At 37.9% G+C, this 25,333-nt stretch overlaps 1 pseudogene; it reads right to left on the bottom strand.

The window, feature by feature from the left end:
- LOC127671145 (vomeronasal type-2 receptor 116-like) overlaps positions 1-25,333 on the bottom strand; it is a 36,148-nt pseudogene that overhangs the window by 6,148 nt on the left and 4,667 nt on the right.

The raw sequence follows: 25,333 nt of genomic DNA, 5'->3' as shown, positions 1-25,333 counted from the left end.
AGGTCATTGATCCAATTGAACTTGAGCTTTGTACAAGGAGATAATAATGGATCAATTTGCATTCTTCTGCAAGCTGATCACCAGTTAATCCATAACCATTTGATGAAATGATAATCTTTATCTCACTGGATGGTTTTACCTACTTTGTCAAACATCAAGTGACCATAGGTGTGTTGTTTCATTTCTGGGTCTTCAATTCCATTGCACTGAATTACCAGTCTGTCACTGTACCAGTTTACCATTCACTTTTTAAACACTGTTGCTCTGTAGTACAGTTTGAGGTCCAGGATGCTGGATTCCCACAGAAGTTCTTTTATTTTTGAGAATCATTTTTACTATCCTGGGTTTTTTGTTATGCCAGATGAATTTGAGAATTGCTCTTTCTAACTCTGAAAAATTGAGTTGGAATTTGGATGGGGACAGCATTTAATCTGTATATTGCTTTTGACAAGATGGTCATTTTTACTATATTAATCCTGCCAATCCACAAGCATGGGAGATCTTTCCATCTTCTGAGGTCTTCTTCAATTTCTTTCTTCAGTGACTTGAAGTTCTTGTCATACAGATCTTTGACTTGTTTGGTTAGAGTCACATCAAGATACTTTATATTGTTGGTGATTACTGTGTAGGATGTTATTTTTGTAATTTCTTTCTCTTACTGAGAAACACCTAAAGAAATGTTCAAGATCCTTAGTCATCAGGGAAATGCAAATCAAAACAACCCTGAATTTCTGCCTTACCCCAGTAAGAATGGCTAAGATCAAAAACTCAAGTGACAGCAGGTGCTGGCAAGGATGTGGAGAAAGAGGATCACCCCCCCCCCCACTGCTGGTGGGACTGCAAGCTGGTACAACCACTCTGAAGTCAGTTTGCTGTTTCCTCAGAAAATTGGACATAGTATTACCTGATGACCCAGCTTTACCACTGCTGGACATATACCCAGATGATTCTCCAACATGTAATAAGGACACATGCTACACTATGTTCATAGCAGCCAGAAGCTGGGAAGAACCTACATGTTCCTCAACACTGGAATGGATACAGAAAATGTGGTACATTTACACAATAGAATACACAATTCAGCTATTAAAAACAATGAATTTATTAATTTTGAAATTCTTAGGGAAATGAATGGAAGCAGAAGATATCATCCCAAGTGAGATAACCCAATCACAAAAGAACACACATGGTATGTGCTCACTGATAAGTGGATATTAGCCTAGAAGCTCAGAATACCTAAGATACAATTCCCAGACCAAACAAAGCTCAAGAAGAAGGAAGATCAAAGTATGAATACTTTGGTCCTTCTTAGAAGGGGGCACAAAGTGACCATGGGAGGAGATAAAGAGACCAAGTGTGAGCAGAGCCTGAATGAAAGACCTTCCAGAGACTGCCCCACAGAGAGATCAATCCCATATACAGTCACCAAACCCAATCACTATTGTGGATGCCAACAAGCACTTGCTGACAGTAGCCCGAAATAGCTGTCTCTTGAGAGGCTCTGCCAGTACCTGACAAATCCAGAGGTGGATGATCTCAGAAAACCACTGAACTGATCATAAGGTCCCCAATGGAGGACCTAGAGAAAGGACCCAAGGAGCTGAAGGAACTTGTAGTCCCATAGAAGCAACAACAATGTGAACCAACCAGAACCCCCCCCAGAGCTCCCAGGGACTAAACCACCAACCAAAGAGTACACATGGAGGAACCCATGGTTCCCGCTTCATATGTAGCAGAGGATGGCCTTGTTGGACATCAAAGGGAGGAGAGTCCCTTGGTCCTGAGAAGATTCGATGCCTCAGTATTGGGGAATGCCAGGACAAGGAAGCATGAGATTGTAGGTTGGTGAGCAGGGGGAGGGGCGATGGAATAGGGCGTTTTCAGAGGGGAAACGAGGAAAGGGGATAACATTTGAAATGTAAGTAAAGAAAATATCTAATCAAACATAAATAAATATATATATATATATATATAAATAAATAAAATCAGAAATGAAAAGGGAGGCAAAAACACAGACAAGAAAAAAAAAGTGTTAGCTTACTTCAAAGCTTATACTCCACAAAACTGGAAAAGCTTAATGAACTGGCTGAATTTCTAAACAAATTCCACACTTACTAAAGTTAAATCAAGATCAGGTATCCTATATAAATATCTGTAAAACCCTAAAAAAAAAAAAAAAAAAAAGAGAAGCAGTCATGAAATGTCTCTTGATTAAAAATACCCTAGAAAATTGGAATACCCAAAACATAATCCACACATCAAATGATGTGCAAGAAGAATGTAGAAGAGGCCCCTAGTTCTGGAAAGACTCAGTGTAGAAGTATAGGGCAAAACCAGAACAGGGAAGTGGGAAGGGGTGTATGGGAGAACAGGGAGAGGGAAGAGGGCTTATGGGACTTTTGGTTAGTGGGGGAACAGAAAAGGGGAAATAATTTGAAATGTAAATAAAAAATATATCAAATAAAAAAAAATACCCAGGGCTAGGTGGTTTTATTTCAAAATTCTCCCAGACTTTTAAAGGAGAGCTAAAACCAATGCTTCACGGATTACTCCACCAAATAGAAACAGGAGCACTGCCAAACTCATTTTATGAGTCCACGGTCAAACTGATACACAAATTTCACAGACTCAACAAACAAAAATAATTTCGGACCTATTTCACTTATGCATATTGATGCCGAAATACTAAAAACAATCTATAAAAATCAAAACTCACAAACCAATTCCAAGAACACATCAAAAATGTCATAAACCATAACTCAGTAGGATTCATCCCTGAGATCCAAAGATGGTTCAATACATGACAATCCTTCTGCCTGATTCACCATAGAAAAAAAACTGAAGAAAAAAAAACATATTGATCATCTCATTAAATGCTGAAGGAAACATTATGAAAATGTGATACCAATTCATTCACAGAAAGGAACCTCCTAGCTTGACAGAGCACTGGAAATCCCAAAAAGCAGCAGAAAGTGTCAGATGCAGATATTTGTACCCAACCAATAGACAGAAGCAGCTGACCCCTCTTGTTGAAATAGTGAAGGTTGAAAGAAGCTGAGGAGAAGAGCGATCCTGTAGGAGGACCAGCAGTCTCAATTAATCTGGACTTATGTGATCTTTCGATCACTGGACCACCAAACAGGCAGCATATACCAGCTCCCAGCACACATACAGTAGAGGACTGATGGGTCAGTGTTATGAGATGATGCACCTAACCATCAAGAGACTGGAGACCTCAGGGAGTTTAGAGGTCAGGAAGGTTGGGGGTCTGGACCTCCATGTGGAGACAGGGGGTGTGAAGGAAGTATGAGATGTTGAACAGTTGGTGAGTAGATGGGGGTGAATAAAATATGGAGTGTAAAAAATTAATTAAAATAAAGAAAATGTGACATCAATTCATTTTTAAAGTATTTGAAAAATCAGGGATATATGTCAAAGATCTAAATTTTACACAAACAACATACAGAAAGCCAGTAGCTAATATCAAATTAAATGGACAGAAACTTAGGTAATTCCACTAAGATCAGGGACAAGACAATGTTGCCCACTCTCACTAATCTATTCAATACAGAGGTTGAAGTTGTAGCTGGAACAGTCAGAGAACTAAAACAGATCAAGTGGCTACAAATTGGAAAGAAAGAAGTCAAAGTATTGCTTTTGACAGATGATATGATAATAAACATAAATAATTCCAAAAATTTCTACCAGAGAACACGTACAACTGATGAACACTCGGGGAGTAGGGGACCAGAAAAGGGGAAATCATTTGAAATGTAAATAAAAAATGTATCGAATAAAATTAATAAAATTAATAAAAAAGAAAAAAGAAATAATAATTAAAGAAATATTAAAAATCAGAAAAAAGTGGCTGAATACAAAATTAACATTAAAAATGCCATACTCCTTCTTTACACAAATGATAAATGAGCTGAGAAAGAAATTAGGGAAACAGATTACTTTACAATATTTACAAATAATATAAATATCTTCATGTAATTCTAGCCATGCAACTGAAAACCTATAAGAAATTATCTTGAAATCACTGAAGAAAACGTTGAGAAAGATATCAGAATATCCAAAGATCTCTCATGCCCTTGAAATTGAAATTAACATAATGTAAATGATTACCAAACCAAAAGTAATCTACGTATTCAATCCAATTCCCATCAAAATTACAATTCTTTACAGACCTTGAAATAGTAATCTTAACTTTATATGGAAAAACAAAATCCCAGCATCACTAAGGGAATCCTGAACTATAACAGAACTTTTGGAGGCAACCCCATCCTTGACCTTAAGTAATAGTAATAAAATCTGCATGATACTAGTCTAGGAACAAACATATTGATCAATGGAATCAATCCTCAAAGCCACATGCCTACAGACACTTAAATTTCTGACAAAAACCCAAAATCATACAATAGGGAAAAAAGAAAGCATCTAAATAATAGTGGTGAGCTAATGGGATGTCTGATGTAGAGGAATGAAAATAGATGTATATCTATCACCCTGAACAAAACTGCAAGTGAAGTGGATCAAAGACGTTAGCATAAAGACTCCAGAGAACCAGGTAATGCTATTAAAAATGAAATACAGAGCTAATAAAAGACTTTCCAAATAAGGAATCTCAAGGGGCTTAGAAGCTCCTAGTGAATTGTTCAACATTCTTAGTCATCAGGGAAATGTAAATCAAAATGACCCTCAGATTCCACCACACACCCTTTAGAATAACTAAAATCAAACTCTCAGGTGACAGCAAATGCTGGTAAGGATGTGGAGAAAGAGGCAAACTCTACTATTGCTGGTGGGAATGGAAGCTGGTAAAACCACTCTTGAAATCAGTGTGATAGTTTCTCAGAAAATTGTAAATAGTACTACCTGAGGATCCAGTTACACCACTCCTGGGCATATATCCAAAAGACTCTCCAATATGATCATATCAGCCTTTTTTATAATAGCCAGAACTTGAAACAACCCAGATGCCCATCAATGAAAGAATGGATACAATACTTTTCATGCAAATACGCAATGGAGTGCTATTTAGCTATTAGAAATGGCAACTTTGAGTTTTGCATTCAAATGGATGGAAGTAGAAAATACCATCCTCACTGAAAATGTTGAGCAGCAAAAGAACATGAAACATATGTACTAGTCTCTCATAGTGATGTGGCTATTAGGCAAAAGGCTTGTAATACCCACCATACAATGGACAAACAATGAAGATCAAGCTGAAAGAAGACCAAATTGTGGATCCTTCAGTCCTACTTAGAAGATGGAAGAAAATAATAATGGGAGCTAGAGGGAGAAAATTGGTTGACAGAGCAGAGGATGAGGAGAAAAGAGTGTCAGGATACAATTCACAGACTAAATGAAGCTCAAGAGGATAGAAGAACAAATTATAGATACTCTAGTCCTTCTTAGTAGGGGGAACTAAATACCCACAGGAGGAGATACAGAGACAAAGTGTAGATCAGAGACTGAGGGAGAGATAAACCAGAGACTGCTCCACCTAGGGATCCATCTCATATACATTTACAAAACCTGGAGACTATTGTGGATGCCAACAAGTGCTTGCTGATAGGAGCTTGATATAGCTGTCACCTGGGAGGCTCTTCCAGTGATTGACAAATATAGAGGTGGATGCTCTCAGCCAACCATTGAACTGAGCACAATGGACGAACTAGAGAAGAGACCCAAGGAGCTGAAGGGGTTGCAGCGCCATAGGAAGAACAACAATATGAACCACCCAGCTCCCCCAGAGCTCCCAGGGACTGAACCATCAACCATAGAGTACACAGGGATGGACCCATGGCTCCAGATATATAAGAAGCAGAGGATGGCCTAGTTGGACATCAAAGGGAGGAGAGGCCCTTGGTCCTGAGAAAGCTAGATGCCCCAGTATAGGGGAACCCCAAGACAGGGAAGTGAGAGTTCGTGGAATGGTGAGCAGGGGGAAGGAGGAGGAGTTAGGGGATTTTCGGGGGGAAATCAGGAATGGGGACGACATTTGAAATGTAAATAAAGAATATAACTAATAATTATAAAAGTGCTTGCTCAGAGGAGCCAGATACAGATGTCTACTGACAGAGCCTGAGAAATACAGATGGGGATGCTCACAGCCAATCATTGGACTGAGCACAAGAATCCCAATGGAGGAGTTAGAAGAAGGCCTGCAGGAGCTGAAGGGGTTGCAACTCCATAGGAAGAACAGTATCAACCAACCAGAACACATGGAGAGAACCATGGGTACGGCTGCATATGCACCAGAAGATTATCTTATCTGGCATCAGTGGGAGGGGAGCCCTTTAGTCCTGTGGAGGGTGGATGACGCAGCGGTGGAGAATGCTAGGGCTCTGAAGGAGGAAGGTGTTGTGTGGGTGGGGGTGGCATCATCATAGAAGCAGGAGGGATGGGATTGGAGGGTTGCTGAAGGCAAAACAGGAAGGGAGATAATATTTGAAATGTAAACAAATAAAACAAACAATAAAAAATTTTAAAGAAAGAGCATAGACTTAAAGATTTAGTTGCGAATCTGAAGTAATGTAATTGCCACGTAGTTCTCTTGTTTAGTTTTTTTTCATTACTTAGTTTTGTCAGTGCGCCATAGGGAGGATGTAAAATCCTCTGATCGACTTGTCCTTCACCTGTCTCATTGGAAATCTCATTGTCTGGGCAAGGACTGCAGTCAAAGCAACAGGTAGGCCTTCCCTCCAGAACAACTTTCCTGAATCCAGGACTGCAGCTCTCACTGCAGACAGACCGAGGAATCTGAAAAATATTTAATACAAGATACAAAATGCTTAGCTCCTAATCAGTGCCCAAGTACATATTTTATAATGGAAGGTGTATTAATTAAAATTTATATTTAAAAACGTACAAACGTGCTATTGAATGAAAAGTGGAAATGAAGTTTGGCCAGCAACAGCGATCGCTTTCCTCCTGCTGAATGTGGACAGAATCTGCCCAATTTCCTCACATCACTGCTGTCCTGATTCCCTGCCATGATGAACTTCACCCTCCAACTGCGATGTTCTGAAGACAATCCTACTTTCCTCGCATTGGTTTTGTTGCCATTTTTCCAAGATGAGACTTAAGAATAAAGGGACATCCTCTCAGTTTGTTGTGTGTCTGCCAAAGGCTTAAAAGCAAAGGCCTCCAGAAAACTGACTGTGACTGCCTTTCTAGTTGTCTTAGTTGTGGTTTCTATTGTGATCAAACACCATGCCAATAGTAAACTGAGGACAGACATGTTTCTCATCAATGGAAATAAGGACAGGAGTTAAAGCAGGAAACTGGAAAATTAATAGAAATGGAGAACATGCAGTATTTCTGTTTACTATCCTGCTAATCATGGGTTTCTCACCCATGATTTTTAAACAACTTAGGACCACCTGACACCACTCCATTTTATGTGTCATTGCGATTATTTTTTCACTAATTGTTTTATTAATTTCACATACAGGATGCTACCTCTCCTAGTCCACACCCTAACACTCCTCCCCCTGGCCTGCTGTGCTGAGAGGGTGTGGGCCCCCTGGATTTACTGCCACTCTGCCACATCATGTCTCTACAGGATTAGCTTCATACTCTCCCACTCTGGCCAAGGAAGGCAGCTAAGTTGTGGAGTGAGTCCCACAGATAGCTTAAGGACAGCCCCCACTTCAGCTTTTTGGAACAAACATGGAGTTTGAGCTGCACATCTACTACATATTTTGAGGGTGTTGAGACTATGTCTATCTCATGTATGACCTTTGATTGGTGGATTATTTTGTCAGAGCCCCCAAGGGTTGAGGTTACTAGACTCTTGGTCTTCCTGTGCAGTTCCTAAACTATCCTCAATCCTTCCATAAGAGACCCTTAGCTCTGTCCAGTGTTAGGCTGTGGATCTCTTCATCTGTGTCTGTCTACTGCTGGGTGAAGCATCTTGGACGACACTTGTGCTAGGTCTTTTTCTGCAAGCATAACAAAATATCATTAACTGTTTCAGGGATTGAGTATTGCCCCAGGATGGATCTCAAATTGGGCCAATTATTGGTTGGCCATTCTATCAATCTCTCTTCCATCCTTGCATTTCTTTTAAATAGGACAGATTTGGGGTCAAAATTTTAGTGTCTGTGTTGTTGTCCTTATCCCCCCAAGGCAGGACCAGCATGGCTATAGGAGTTGTTTGTCCTCTTCATGTACTATATCTCCACGGCTATTTTTCTCAGCTATGATCACCTGAATTTTCTACTGGTACCCTTCCTGAAGCCATGTTTCTGACACTTCTTGTGATTCCCCCAAACCCTCCACTGCTGACAGCTACAGATTGCCTTTCATTCTTCTAATTCTCCCAACACCTGATACTGAGACCACCATTCCCTACCACCTTCCCTCTCACACCCAAGTCCTTCCTCCATCTACCAATTATGACTATTTAAAAACCACTTCTAAGTGAGATTCAAGTATGCTTCCTTCAGTATCCTGCTTTATTTAGCTTCACTGGATCTGTGGACTGAATCAGAGCTATCATGTACTTTATGACTAATGTCCTCTCAAGAGTGAGCAAATACAGTGCATGCCTTTTGGGTCTGGGTTACCTTATTGAGGAGGATATTTTCTAGTTCCATCCGTTTTCCTTGAAAATTTATAATGGCCAAGTGTTTTAATAGCTGAATAGTAGACCACTATGTGAATGAACCACATTTTCTGAATCTGTTTTTCTATTGAGGCCTATCTGCATTTTTTCCAGTTTCTGGCTATTATGGATAAGGATGCTATAAAGATAGTAGAGCAAGTGTCTTTCTGATATGGTAGAGCAGTTTTGGTTATATGCCCAGAAGCAGTATATATACACTTCTTCACGTAGTACAATTTCAAGTTTTCTGAGAAAATGCCAGATTGTTTTCCTGTGTGATTGTACAAGTTTGCAATCACACCAGAAAGAGAGGAGTGCTGCCCTTTATCTATATCCTTACTACCATATGCTATCTCTTGAGTATTTCTTTTTATTTTAGCCATTTTGATTGGTGTAAGATGATTTCTCAGGGTCATTTTCACTTGCATTTCCCTGATGACTATGGTTGTTGAACATTTCTTTAACTGATTCTAAGACATTCAAGGCTCCTCTTTTGAGAATTCTCTATTTAGTTCTTTACCACATTTTAAAAATTTTGTTATTAGCTTTTCAAAATAAGGAATCTAATTTCTTGAATTACTCATTATTTAGAATATTAGACTTCTACTGAATGTAATGTTAATGAAGATCTTTTCACAGTCTATCAGCTGCCACTTTTGTCCTATTGATAATGTCCTTTGCCTTATGGAAGCATTTCAGGTTCAGTTATCAATGGTTTCATGATCCGTCCAGGAAATTGTCTTCTCTGCCAATGGGTTCAAAGCTATTTCACACTTTCTCTTCTATTAGACTCTGTGTATATTGGTATTATGTTAAGGTTTGTTTTTATTTATTTATTTATTTTATTTACATTGCAAATGATTTCCCCTTTTCTGGGTCCCCACTCCCCGCAAGTCCAATAAGCCCTCTTCTGTCCCCTTATTCTTCCATCTACCCCTTCCCACTTCCCTGTTCTGGAATTCTCCTATACTCTTGCACTGTGTCTTTCCAGAACCAGGGCCCACTCCTCCATTCTTTTTAGACATCATTTAATTTGTGGATTATGTCCTGAGTATTCAAAGTTTCTAGGCTAACATCCACTTATCTGTGAGTGCATACCATGATTGATCTTTTGAGACTGGGTTACCTCACTTAGTATGATGTTCTCCATCTCCATCCATTTGTCTAAGAATTTCATGAATTCATTGTTTCTAATGGCTGAATAGTACTCCATTGTGTAAATATACCACATTTTTAGTATCCATTCCTCCGTTGAAGGACATCTAGGCTCTTTCCAGCTTCTGGCTACTACAAATAGGGCTGCTATCAACATAGTCGAGCATGTGTCCTTATTGCATGCTGAAGAATCCTCTGGATATATGCCCAGTAGTGGTATAACAGAGTCCTCAGGAAGTGACATGCCCAGTTTTCTGAGGAACCGCCAGACTGATTTCTAAAGTGGTTTCACCATCTTGCAATCCCACCAGCAGTGGAGGAGTGTTCCTCTTTCTCCACATCCTCGCCAACACCTGCTGTCTCCTGAGTTTTTGACCTTAGTCATTCTGACTGGTGTGAGGTGAAGATTAACGGAACAACTGAAAACCCTGGAACAAGAAGAAGCTAATTCACCCAGGAGGAGGAGAAGACAGGAAATCATCAAACTCAGGGCCGAAATCAATCAAGTAGAAACCACAAGAATCATACAAAGAATCAACAAGACCAAAAGCTGGTTCTTTGAAAAAATCAACAAGATAGATAAACCCTTAGCCAGACTAGCCAAAGGGCACAGAGAAAGTATCTAAATTAACAAAATTAGAAATGAAAACGGAGATATCACAACAGAAACCGAGGAAATTCAAAAAATCATCAGATCCTACTACAAAAACCTGTACTCAACACAACTGGAGAATCTGGAGGAAATGGACATTTTCTTAGACAGATACCAGTTACCAAAATTAAACCAGGATCAAATAGACCATCTAAACAGACCCATAACCCCTAAAGAAATAGAAGGGGTCATAGATAGGCTTCCAACCAATAAAAGCACAGGACCAGATGGTTTCAGTGCAGAATTCTATCAGACCTTCAAAGAAGACTTAACACCAATACTCTTCAAACTCTTCCACCAAATAGAAACAAAAAGAACACTACCAAACTCCTTCTTCGAAGCCACTATTACGCTGATACCAAAACCACACAAAGACCCAACTAAGAAAGAGAATTTCAGGCCAATCTCCCTTATGAACATCGATGCAAAAATACTAAATAAAATTTTTGCCCACTGAATCCAAGAACACATCAAAACGATCATCCACCATGATCAAGTAGGCTTCATCCCAGGGATGCAGGGATGGTTCAATATACGGAAATCTATAAATGCTATCCACTACATAAACAAATTCAAAGAAAAAAAACCACATGATCATTTCATTAGATGCTGAAAAAGCATTTGACAAAATTCAGCATCCTTTCATGCTAAAAATCTTGGAAAAGACAGGAATACAAGGCCCATATCTAAACATAGTAAAAGCAATATACAGCAAACCGGTAGCCAACTTCAAACTAAATGGAGAGAAACTTGAGGCAATCCCACTAAAATCAGGGACTAGACAAGGCTGCCCCCTCTCTCCATATCTTTTCAATATGTTAAGGTTTTTGATGCACTTGGTCTTGGGTGTCTTCAGAGTGATAAATATTGGTCTATTTGCCTTCTTCTATAAGCATATATTCAGTAGGAGAGATATCATTTGTTGAAGATGCTTTCTTTCTTTTTCCATTGTAAGGTTTGGCTTCTGTCAAAAATCAAGTGTCCGTAAATGTACTACAGGGAGCTGATTTCATTCCACTGATCAACTACTTTCATTTTATAGGAAACTATAAAGGTTTTATACCATTGCTCAGTATTACATTTTGAGGGCAAGGATGGTGATTTCTCCCAAAGTTCTTTTATTGTTCAGGTTCATTTAACTATCCTTGGTTCTTGTTTTTTCCATATGAAGTTGAGAATTGCTCTTTGAAGGTCTGTAAATAATTGTGTGAGAATTTTCATAGGAATTACACTGTATCTGTAGATTCCTTTATTAAATTTGTAAAATTTAGGTAACACTCTAAATTTCCAATTTTCACTAGATTAATCAAATTCATCCATGAGAATGAAAGAGGTTTCCATCTTCTCACATCTTCTTCAATTTATTTCTTCAAGGACTTGAATTTGTTTTCATACACGTCTTTGATTTCCTTGGTTAGAGATACATCAAAATAGTTTACATTATTTGTGGTTATTATTGGTAAGGGTGGTTTTTTCACTAATTTCTTTCTAATCCCATTTTTTTAATAAATTAGGGAAATATCTCCCATAGTAATGGTCCCTCATACTACCATGTTTTATGATAATACTCGACAGGTTTTCCTTGATGAAAGAAGATCAGAAATACTATCTATACTAAGATTCCTCTTCTCAGGGAAGTTCAATTTGTGTTATTTTGAAAAAAATTTACCTTGGACTCTAGAAGTTAATGTAAACAGCTTGATATCTCTTATGTTACAATGATATCAGAAAGTACTAACTGATAACCTTTCTTTAAAGGTCAAAATAATTAGATAATTTAAAAATATTTAAAACACTTCCACAAGAATGAGCGATCAGTAAAACTCTTAATAATAATAGTTATGAGTGTATTGATGGGGTAATTATTAACAACCAAGATTTACTACATCAAGAAGCATATAAGATTTACTTAGAATCACACCTCTGTAAATCCTATGGGCCAGTTAATCATGTATTCAGATATCATCAGCTGTTCCCCCTTGGAAGCACTAGGAACAAATGTACCCACTTTCACCAATAGTGAAAGACCTGATGGAAAGTTCCAAACGCTGTGAATATCATACTCTGGATCAGCCATCCTTTTCCAGTCCAGAACCACAGGGTCACCTACAGAGTTTTTGAATTGAATAGTCTTCAGAAAAGGGTGAAGCTGAAAGATATGAGAAATCGTATGATGAAGTTGAAGTTATGGATTTATAATTTAATTATGAATAAGGAGTTATTTCCTGACAATAAGGTATGATGTTAACACTGTTTTAATTAATCATCTATGGGATTGAACACAACAAAAGAAACCTTAGGAGAAAATAAATATAATTTATTTCTTAAATGTCAGTTTGCATAGAAAATGCCAGGCCAAGAAGAACCAAATGATCAAAAATAATACAGCAAACAAGTCACAACTTTTTATCCCTTTTCAAAAGATTGAAACTACTTCATTTCTATCACTATTATCTAATAGAATAAAATATAATTCCAAGAATCTATAAAATGCTACAAAAGACCCTATTACTTTGCCATGGTTGAAAAAAAAACTATCTTATTACTCTTCCAAGTACTACTAAATGTTCAAGGAGTATGGAGTGAACAGATCTCAACTTCTTTGAAAAACTAGGTATATCCTTATATTTCCGGACATTTTCACAGCCTCAATGTTTAAGATGAGGTTATTTGAGTTTGGTGGATAGTAGGAGTGGGCTGATTATGGCACATACTTATGCTAATGGCATACAGGAATTTTGTATATATTTTGTGTAAAATGAACTTGAAAACCTGGAATTTTTTCTTCTTTCTTTTTTCTTTTTGTTCTGGTTTATTTGCAAGAATGAGAACATGCATTTCAAACAATCAAATGTTTTATAAACTTAGCAACATAGAATACAATGGCAGTTTTCAAACTAGAAAGCATAGCTTAACATGAATTGGTAGCCATGATTTACATGTATGTTGACTTCTATGAAACCCAGAGATACACAGTTGTCCTGTATGCTTCACTGACTTAAAGAGTGCTTATAGTTCCTATGAATAAAAAGTCACACAACATTTCCCTAGATCCAATGACCTAACACAAAAAGTCGCCTGACACATGTCTCTCAAGACAGCTTAACAGGGTAACCCCAGGAGACCCAGCAGCTTGGCACTTGGATTTGGATTGCAGATGCAGTCATATTGACAACTATGACTACCCATCACAACTAACTGTATGTCATGCTGTGAAACAACAAATTATTCTTATTTATCTAAAGTGGGGTATCCTCTAAACAACATTTTCATTGCCTTTACCCTATAATCACATTTTATTGGCAATTCCCATTCTACTTTCTAATACTACTCTAGAATTTGGATCTACATTTCCTTTTTATAGGTTTTGTATGCTTTTCAATGTAATTATTCAGTTCCATCCTGATTGCAGTTCCTCTTTTTAGACTAATCCATCTCACCACCCAACCCCCATCATCTTCTCTGAGATGGTGGAGCATCCCCTGGGTATTCCCAACTCTAAGACATGAAGATTCCTCAGGGATCGGCACATTAATGAAAGTCTTGGTTTTTCTACTGAGAAATTATCAAGACAAATATCTGTGCTATTTTTTTGTTTGCTGGGGGGTTTTGGTTCTTTTTCAAGACAGGGTTTCTCTGTGTAGTCCTAACTGTCCTGGAACTCACTCTGTAGACCAAATTGATCTCGAACTCAGAAATCTGCCTACTTCTGCCTCCCAAGTGCTGGGATTAGAGGCATGTGCCACCATGCCCAGCTATCTCTGCTATTTCTACAAAAAAGAAGAATTAGTCTGTTGAACAGAATCTTCTACAGGCCACTTATCATATACATAGACATTGAACTATATTGATATGTAGGCACTGAAATATGCACTATGTCTTATAGGTTATTGAATGGAAAAATAATATAGTATTACTAGTTTGAGAGCTTTTCATGCATCTATTGGTGAATTTAAAATACAAAGAAAGGCACATTACCTGCCAGGGGGATATCAGAGTCCTATCAATATTTGCCTGTGGTTGAACTTGTATTTGATTGAGATTCTTCTCATGGAGACTGTGGGCCACTGCATGCACAGCATTGTACACATTGTAACTCTCTTCAGTCATGACCATTTCAAAAAGATTCCTTGGCAACAATCCCAAAGAGGCATTGGGCAGACAGTTTTCAATGATTTTACGTGCAGAATGCAATCTTGAGCAATTGAAAAGAAGCATCCACAAGATATGAAGAAAAGTATCTTCTGGGTACTTAACAGGATTGGCTTCCTGCATAAATTTTATGAAACCAACAATCTCCCCATGATGGGGTGAAAAAGTGAGAGCCCCATGGGATAAATGTAACACTGTATATGGATGAATACTTGGGCTAATCCAGTTTTTATTCATAACCCAGATTTTATTCATTGTGTACTTTCTATGGATATTTACTATTATAGTTAATAGGAAATTATTGTGTTCATAAATTACAATCACATCTGCAGATGACTCTAGAGTACGCATCTGATCATATCTTAGCAAATAATATATTGGTTCTCCCACATATGATACTGTTTCCACAAAAGCTATGCAGGCTTTGTTCTTTTCCATCTCCATTCTAAAATCTGATGCAAACTTAGAACCTTTGTGGTCATCTGTGATGAGCAGTCCCACCCAGGTCCAGCTGAAATGAAGCATCAAAGAGGCAATACCACAGAACATAGCCGTGTCTTTGGGGGCTACCTGGAACACAGATGTAAACTGATTTGTGTCAATCTCTGCATGATCAAAAGCCCAACAGTAAGCTGAAAGGAAATCAGTATTTTAAAAAGGAGAACAATAAATGCCATGTAAATAGTCTTAGTCTTAAAAACCCGATTTAAGTTATAAAGTTGATACTCTGCTCAATAGTTCTTAATGTCACATCTCACCTCCTGAGTGTTTCCAGAAAAATTATTGAAAACTATTAAAGTTTTAAATTGCCTTGTGTACTGTTCACCCTCCTTACTCTACATCAAAGTAAAAAAAAAAAAAAAAAAACAGACTGTGTCCATACTTGTCTTTCTATTTGCTCTTTAATGCCAATTAATCAAAATCTCTCCTTTTCATTTTGCAAACAGCTAATTCTGAGAAAAGAAAGCTGGCTTCCCACCACTCACATCATGTGCACCTACCTGAGGAAATTTGTAAAGACCCAACAATGTCCCAATGATTTCAGATGATTTCCATGATATTCCAGTAAGTGTAGCAGCCGATTTCCACTTTTTTCTACAATTGTAATTAGGGATAAATATGCTCAAACCTGTGAGCCAATAGAATACACTCTTCAGAATGTTCCTTTCAGCATCTGGGAGATTATATATCTCAAGTCCCAGAGACATGTTTGGTAAAACATGAGGGTTCAAGTTGATTTCATTGATGGCAAATAACATGGCCAAAACAAGTTGGTAGTTTCATATATCCATCCTGCATAGAAGTATCACAGCATTCATATAGGGAACTCATAACTATTATACCTATAACTTTAGAGCAATGGCTTTTATATTCTGAAAGCTTGTGTTTGCTTAGAACACACAGTCCTTCAACAAATTCTTCATTTCAAATGATATGCTGACGAACAAAACTTATTAATTATATATCCAAGAGAGTTTGCTTTCTCTGACTTCCAGATGTGGAAATATAACATAATTCCGTCGTAGAATGAAATATATTTCTTCACAAATCATTCACTGTACTTATCTTCCAGTATGCCAAACTATGAAAAATAGTTTATTTTTCATGAAGCCACCAGATTCATGTGATATACTATTATGAAAGAGCTCACTTTGTGAATTCAGTCTATCTGTGGCAAGATTTGGCTTTTGAAAAACCTGTTCATTTTTGGTTTACCCTGGAAAATAGATGGATGCAACCTTCTCTGTGTGGGCCAGAGATTAAATAACTTTTGCAAGATGGAATGGCTAGAAAGGGAATCATATTGTGTAAACCCTCAGAGCCACTAGGTACCTCATTTGCATGGAAAACTATGTTTTGTGGTGTGTGATCACAAGTCTTATGTCCTTATGTGGAAAATATGGCAAATATCCAATTCAGGAATGTAGTAGGGAGTTAGGAGATGCCTATAATCTCTGGTGGGTGCCTGGGTACCAGAGTGCCAGGGTCTCAGACATACTCAAGCTTACTAGGTTTCTGGCTTTTTCTTCTATCCCAGACTCATCTCCTTAAGAAAACTAGGAGCTGGGTGGCAGTGGCACATGCCTGTAATCCCAGCACTCTGGGAGGCAGAGGCAGGCAGATTTCTGAGTTCGTGGCCAGCCTGGTCTACAGGGTGAGTTCCAGGACAGCCAAGGAACTCTGTCTCAGGGAACAGAGAAACCCGGTCTCAAAAAAAACCAAATCCAAAAAAAGAAAGAAAGAAAGAAAGAAAGAAAGAAAGAAAGAAAGAAAGAAAGAAAGAAAGAAAGAAAGAAAGAAAGATGGAAAGAAAGAAAACTAGGAAAAGGATCAAGATTGTTGGCAAGTTTCTATATTGGCGCACCTTGTATGATGTTTTGTCACTATTATTGGATTGCTGAATTCTAATCTTTCAGGGAGTAAAGCACTGGCTTAGTTGTCAGTTCTTGGTTTTGCTATTTCTACAGACCATCACTGGCTTGATATTTTGTGAACATACATCCTTCCTCACTTGCCTTTTGGATGTAAGATATATCTGACTACATATAGCTGGGAAGAAAGTGAATAGCAAAACTTCCAGGAGATATAGGGATACTTCAAAGCAGAAATCAAAGGGGGGAGTCTTGCTAGCAGGACACTGTGGTTTCTGGATGGACCTGAAGATGAGCAGAGAAGTAAAGTGGACCAGATCCAGGACATAGTGGCAGGTATTACAGTGGAGAGTTTCAAAGTTTTCTGGTAATCTGCCCACCTAAAACTCCTATGCCTTAAAATATTGAAAAGCATCTGTCATTATCTATACCACTGGTGGGTGCATGAGTCTACTACATACAACCTTATTAAACATGCAGAAGCAGGCCTATCTGTAAATTCCAAATGAGTCTGTCTATATCTTGCTTCCAGACAACCCTGGATATACATTAACCCTATCTCAAAGAAAATGAAAAAGTAGAAAAATTTCACTGTGAAATCACAAATATTGTTAAAAGTACCTAAGTTGTCGCTTCTTGACCTTTTGGCTAAGTTAGATGCTCTCCACTAAATGATTCTAAAATACAGGAGAAAGAAAGGAGTCAACATAGTAGGACTTCACTGCTAAAGAGGACAGTCAGGTCTGGAGGTCAGAATAACATATGAACGCCTAGCCTCAAGTGATTTGGTGATTTCTGCTTTTCCTCACTGATGAGCACTCATAGAAGCCCACATAAGCTCTGAAGCTGCAACATTGATAGGATATTTTCCCTGCCCACAAACAACATCTAGTTTCACTTCTGGTTTCTATCCCAGAGCTGAACCTGTGCACCAGCTCTCTATACCAAAATACTGCCAATAGAGAGTTAGTCTCCAAGTAGTGATGACAAACCTATGAGCAGTGATAAGACTAACAATCTGCTCTGAGGGACCTGACCAGAGTCCTCAGATCGCAGGAATCAAGGAGAAGTGTGAGATAGAATCGCTTGGGTTTCAGTCTCTGCCCCGAGTTAACCATGGGCCACAGAGAGAATTCCTCCCAGAGAGAACTGATATCAAAGGAGTGCTGACACGCAGACTTGCAGAAGGGACAAGCCACAATCAGGGACAAGAATACCAACTAACACCAGAGATAACTAGATGGCAAGAGCCAAGGGGAAGTACATAAACAACAGAAACCAAGGCTACTTGTCATCAGCATAACCCACATCTCCCACCACAGCAAGCCCTGGATACACCAACAAACCAGAAATCAAGGCTCTCATTTAAAATCAAATCTCATGATAATGATAGAGGACTGTAAGTACATAAATAACTCCCTTAAAGAAATACAGGAAAATGCAGGAAAACAGGTAGAAAGTGTTAAAGAGGAAACACAAAAATACCTTAAAGAATTATAGGAAAACACAACCAAATAGGTTAAGGAACTGAACAAAACCATCCATGATTAAAAATGGAAATAGAAAGAACAAAGGAAACAAAAGGAGACAACACTGAAGATAGAAAAACTAGGAGAGAGATCAGGACTCATAGATGCAAGCACCTCCGACAGAATACAAAAGATAGAAGAGAGAATCTAAGGTGCAGAAGACACCATAGAAAATATTGACACAACAATCAAAGAAACCACAAAATGAAAAAAGTTCCTAACTCAAAACATCCTGGGAATCCAAGACACAATGAAAAGACAAAACCTAAGGATAATAGGTATAGAATAGAACAAAGATTCCCGACAGAGAGGGCAAGTAAATATCTTCAATAAAATTATAGAATAAAACTTCCATAACCTAAAGAAAGAGATGCCCATGAATATATAAGAAGCCTACAGAACTCCAAACAGACTGAACCAGAACAGAAATTCCTCCCATTACATAATAGTCAAAACACAAAATGCACAAAACAAATAAAGAATATTAAAAGCGGTAAGTTTAAAAGGTCAGGTAACATATAAAGGCAGACCTATCAGGATTACACCAGACTTCTAAACAGAAACTATGAGAGCTAGAAGATCCTCAGCAGATATCATACAAACCCTAAGAGAAGACAAATGCCAGCCCAGGCTACTATCTTTCTACAAATTCAGCCCTGCAAAGGGTAACAAATGGAAAATTCCAACAGGAGGAGGGAAACTACACCCTAGAAACAGAAGAAAGTAATCTTCTTTCAAGGAACCCCAAAGAAGATACCCAAAAGAAAAAACATTATTTCATCTTTAACAACAAAAATAACAGGAAACAACAATCACTATTTCCTAACATCTCTTAATATCAATAGACTCAATTTCCCAATAAAAAGATATAGACTAACAGACTGGATATGTGAACAGGATACAGCATTTTGCTGCATACAGGAAGCATAGCTCACAGACAAAAACAGAAACTACCTCAGGGTAAAGGACTGGAAAACAATTTTCAAAGCAAATGATCTCAGGAAAGAAGCTGGAGTAGCGATTCCAATATTGAATAAAATCTACTTACAACCAAAAGTTTTCAAAAAAGATAAGGAAGGACACTTCATACTCAACATATGAAAAATATTCCAAGGAGAGCTCTCAATTCTGAACATCTGTGCTACAATTGCAAGGGCACCCACATTCATAATAGAAATTTTATTAAAGTTCAAAGCACACAGTGAACCTCACAATAACAGTGGGTCACTTTAATATTTCAATCTAACCAATGGTCAGATCATGGATACAGAAACTAAAGAGAGAGACACAGTGAAACTAACAGAATTTATGAAACAAATGGATTTAACTGCTAATTACAGATGATTTAACCCTAAAGCAAAATAATAAACCACCTTCTCACCATGGTACCTTCTCAAATTATCTAACATATAATTTGGACACAAAATAAACATCAACAGATCCAAGAATTTTTAGTTAATCCCATGTATTCTATCAGACCACCACCGAATGAGGCTGATCTTCGATAACTACAAAAACAGGAAGCCCGTGTACACATGGAAGTTGAACACCTATCTCCTCAATGTTAACTTTGTCAGGAAAGAAATAAAGAAGGAAATGAAAGACTTTTAGATCAATGAAAATGAAAGACACAACATACCCAAACTTATGGGGCACAGTGAAAGCAGTGCTAAGAGGAAAGCTCATAGCTCTGAGTGCCTCCAAAAAGTAACTGGAGGGAGCATACACTAGCAGTTTAACAGCACACCTGAAAGCTCTCTTACAGAAATAAGCAAATACACCAAAGAGGAGTAGACAGCTGGAAATAATCAAACTCGAGGATGAAATCAACCAAGTAGAAACAAAAAGAACTATATAAAGAATCAGCAAAAGCAGTTGCTGTTTCTTTATCAACAAGATAGTGGAAATACTTAGCCAAACTAATTAGACAACACAGAGATAGTATCCAAATTAACAATGTCATAAATGAAAAGGGAGACATAGCAACAGAGATGGAGGAAATTTAAAGAAATTATCAGGTCCTAATACCATAGACTATACTCAACAAAACTGGAAGTCCCTTTCTCAGAGGAACCATAGCACCCTCACTTAAGTCCTCCTTCTTCTTGAGCTTCCTGTTCTGGGTGAATTGTAAATTGTTTATTTTGAGCTTTTGGACTAGCATCTGCTTATTAGTGAGTGCATACCATGTGCATTCATTTGTGACTAGGTTACCTCACTCAGGATGACACTTTCCAGTTCCATCCATTTGCCTAAGAATTTCATGAATTCATTGTTTTTAATAGCTGAATAGTATTCCATTGTGTATATATACCACAGTTTCTGTATCCATAATACTCACAGGAGCAATACGGGAGGCAATGTGTGGAGCAGAGTCTGAAGTAAAGGCCACCCAGTGACTGCCCTACGTGGAGATTCATCCTATAAACAGTCACCAAGCCCTGATACTACGACAAGAAGCATGTACCAAAAGGAGCATGCCATGGCTGTCTCCAGAGGGGCCCTGCCAGAGCCTTACAAATACAGAGGCAGAAACTAGCAACCAATTATTAGACTGGGCTTGTGGTCCCCAACGGAGGATAAGGAGGGTGGTCCGGAGGACTGAAGGAGTATATAGACCCCTGGGAAGAACAATGACTTCAGACACCCAGACACCTCAAGACTCCCAGGGACTGAACTATCAACAAAGGGGTACACATGGTTCCAGCCAAAAATGTGTCAGAGGAAGACCTTTTTAGGCATCAGTGAGAGGAGTGGTCTTTGGTCATGTAAAGGCTCAATAGAGACCCCAACAAAGGGAAACGAACAGGGGGAATGTGGGGGGGGGGAAGGTGGGAATGTGTAGGGTAGAGGGGCGTATATGTAGAGGCAGGGGGTGGGAGGAGGTGTAGGGAATCTTTGGGGAGGGGGGCTTTTGGGAGTTGGTAAATTGGGAAAGGTTTTACCATTGGCAATCTAAATGAAGAAGATACTCAATAAAAATATAGTAAAAATAAATTAATAAATAAATGCACAGGGCCAGAAGATTTGAGGGTAGATTTCGATCAGAATTAAAGACGTCTTAATACCAATAAACCCAAACTCTTTCACAAAATAAAAACAGAAGGAACACTACCCAATACATTTTACAAAGCCTCATTTATGCTTTGTAAAGCCTCATTTATGCTAAACCACACAAAGACCCAACAAAGAAAGAGAATTTCAGAACAGTTAACAATTTCCCTTATGAATATTGCTGTAAAAATATTCAATAGAATTCTAGCAAAATGAATCCAAGAACACATCAAAATGATTATTCACCATGATCAATTGTGCTTCATCTCAGGGTTGCAGAGATGGTTCAATATATGGAAATCCATCAACTTAATCCATTATATAAACAATGTCAAACAAACAAAAACCCACATGATCTTCTCATTGGATCCTGAAAAACTTTTGACAAAATAAAACAGCCCCTCATGCTAAAAGTATAGGAGAGATCCGGAATTCAATTCCATACCTAAACATAATTAAAGAACTATAAAGCAAACCAACAGAGTTAGAGAAGAGGAGTAACCAAAGAGGGATAGAGGAGCAGGAGGGCAAAAAGGAGGGGCATGAACAGGTAATAGAAGAGACAGGGGAGAAGACAGAAAATAAAACAGAAACAAGTAGCAGTGGAGATGTCGAAATGGGGGCAACCAGAAGACAGTCCCAGACTCCAGAAAAGTGAGAGGCTCCCAAGATGCAATGGGGATGGCTTTAGTAGTAATATCCAAGAAAGAGATACAAAACCTCTACACACAACCTCCAGTGGATAGTCATGACCCCCAGTTGAATCATGATGCCACCCATGTAATTCAAAACTTTAAACCCAGAAATATTCCTGTCCAAAGGAAAGAGAGAGACAAAAATGGAAGAGAGACTGAAGTAAAAGCCATCTAGAGGCCACCACGAGAGGAATTCATCCTACCTGTAGAAGCAAACACCCACAATATTGTTGATGTCAAGGGCTTGCTGGAAGGAGCCTGATATGACTGTTCTCTGAGAGGTTATGCCAGCAACTGATTATTACTAATGGAGAAACTAACAGACAACTACTGGACTGAACGCAGGGACCCCAATAGAAGAGAAGGGGAAGAACTGTAGGAGCTGAAGGGGATTTCAACCCCATATGAAGAGCAACATCCAGTAACTGGACAATCCAGGCCTCCCAGGGACTAAACAAGCAACCAAAGATTGTACATGAAACAAGACATGATTCCAGATGCATATGGAGAAGAGGATGGCCTTCTCTGACATCAAGGGAGGGTAAGGAGGCATGATTCTCTGTGTAAAGGGATGCTAGACTGGTGAGGCAGTACGGGGTGAGTGGGTGGAGGAGCACCCTCTTAGAGGTAAAGATTAGGGGGGTGAGGGGCAATGTGATTGGGAGCTTTGTGGAAGTGGAACTGGGAAGGGAATTCTCATTATAAATATAAACAAAAAATGATAAATAATGTATTTGTATAAAAAAAAAGAAGACAGCATAGATAAAATAGATATATCATTCAAATAAAATGTTAAATTTTAAAAAATTCCAGACCCAAAACATCCAGAAAAATCTTGGACAATATAAAAAACAAAGTTTACACACATAGAAATAGGAGAAGTAGAGAATCCCCATGTCAGAAATCCAGGATATTTTAACAAAGCCTTAGACTAAAAATGTCATATCCTATAGAAAGAGTTGCCTATAATCATGCAAGAAGCTTACAAAATACCAAAAAGACAAGCTAAGTAAACATTCCTGCTACATAATAATCAAAACACTAAGTACACAAACGAAAAGAAGAAATACAAAAAAAGATTAAAACTAAAAGAGAAAATGGAAAGTAATATATAAAGGCATACCAAATAGAATTACATCAGAATTCTTAAGAGACACTCTAAAAGCCATGTGGGCCCAGGAAGATTTCATATAGACTCCAAGAGACCACAGATATCCATCGATAGTATTTTACCCAGTGAAACCTTCACTAACAATAGATGAAGAAAACGAGATAGACCATGAGAAAGACAAAGTACAGAATGTACTTGTAGAAAAATTCAAACTAAAGGATGTCAAATGTAGCCCTGAAAATTCAGGCAATAAATAATCTCATACCAGCATAACAAAAGCAGCAAAGCAAACATACACTCCACCCTACCACCAACATCAATACCTAAAATAAAATAACAAGAGTTAATAATCATTAATCATTGTCTCTCATTACCAATGGACATAATTCCCTGAAAAACAACACAACCAAATAAAATGACTACAAAATCAAGATGTTACTTTGCTGCATAATACAAACACTACTCAACATCAAAGATCAAAAAAATTATCTCAGAATTAAGGCCTGGAAGGGGTTTCCAAACCAATTTCCAAGAAGATCAGTAAGGTCACGTCTAACAAGATAGACTTCCAGCTAAAATTGCCAAAAGGAGATGGGGAAGTGGACTTCATGCTTACCAAGGAAACATCTACCAATAGTATACTTCAATTCTCAACAACTATGCCTCAAATTCAAGGGCACCAATATTTGAAAAGAAATATTACTAAAGCTCAAATCCCATCATCCTTCACACCCTTGTAGTGCAAGATTTCAATATTCCACGCTCACCAATAGTCTGGACATACCAGACAAAACTAAACATAGAAATTGTAGATGTAATAGATAATATGAACCAAATGGACATAGCAGATAACTAAAAAGTATTTCGCCCAAACACAAAAGAAAATACTTTCTTCTGAGCACCTCCTCTAACACTCTTAGAAAATTACCACATAATTATTCACAAAGTATATTTAAACTCATAAAAACATTGAAATAAACCTTTATATTTGATCAGGAAAATACTAATTAACAGGCTATCAACAATGACATCACTTGTAAGCTATCATCAATGACCGAACAACAAATAGCATAGTAACTCATGGACACTGAAGATATCTCTTCAGAATAACTACTGGATCAAGGTATAAATAAAGGAAGAAATTAAAAACTTTGTTGCTATTCAATGAAAATGAACACAGATCATAATCAAAGTTGTGGACTCAATGACGTTGTGCTAAGAGGAAATGTTAAAGCAGTATGTACTTTCATAAAGAAATTGGAGAGGTCTTCTACATTCAACTTAACAGCACACCAGAATATTCTACAATAAAAAGAAGCAAACACATGCAAGATAATTGCATGGTAGGAAATAGTCAAACACATGGCTGAAATTATTACAACTGAAACAAAAGAACAAAACAATCAGTTAAACAAGAGTTGATTCTCTAAAACAAACAGGATGAAAAAAATGTTTATCCAAACTGCCTAAAAGACACGAAAGCTGTACCCAAATTAACAAATTCAGAAAGAAAAAGAGGCAAACAACCAAAGATAACAAAGAAATTCAAATAATCATTAGTTCCTCCTTTAAAGACCCTTCTTCCACATAATTGGTAAAAGAGGTAAAAGAAAGGAACAGTTTTCTTCATAAATATTACTTACCACAGTTAAATGAAAATCAGATAAGCAGTTCAAATTGACCTGTAGCCCCAAAGGATATAGAAGAAGTCATTAAAATCATTCAATTAAAGCAAAGCAACAACAACAAAAACTGAAGGTCAGATGGTTTTAGAGGAGAATTCAACAAGACTCTCAAAGAAAGACTAATGCTAATCTTCCTAGAAATATATTCAAAAGGAACATTGCCCAATTCATTTTATGATGCCACTGACACTCTAATGACCAAACACCACAGAGTATAAGAAAGCCTGTTGTAGAAAAATTTCTACTGAAAGTAGGTGAAACTACTCAATAAAAGACTTGCAAAGAACTGAAAGGGCATTGACAACATCATC

This window comes from Apodemus sylvaticus, chromosome 20 (genome assembly GCF_947179515.1).
Source record: "Apodemus sylvaticus chromosome 20, mApoSyl1.1, whole genome shotgun sequence".
Taxonomy (NCBI): domain Eukaryota; kingdom Metazoa; phylum Chordata; class Mammalia; order Rodentia; family Muridae; genus Apodemus; species Apodemus sylvaticus.
Note: the sequence above shows the minus strand (reverse complement) of the source record. Positions and strands in the feature narration are given on the sequence as shown.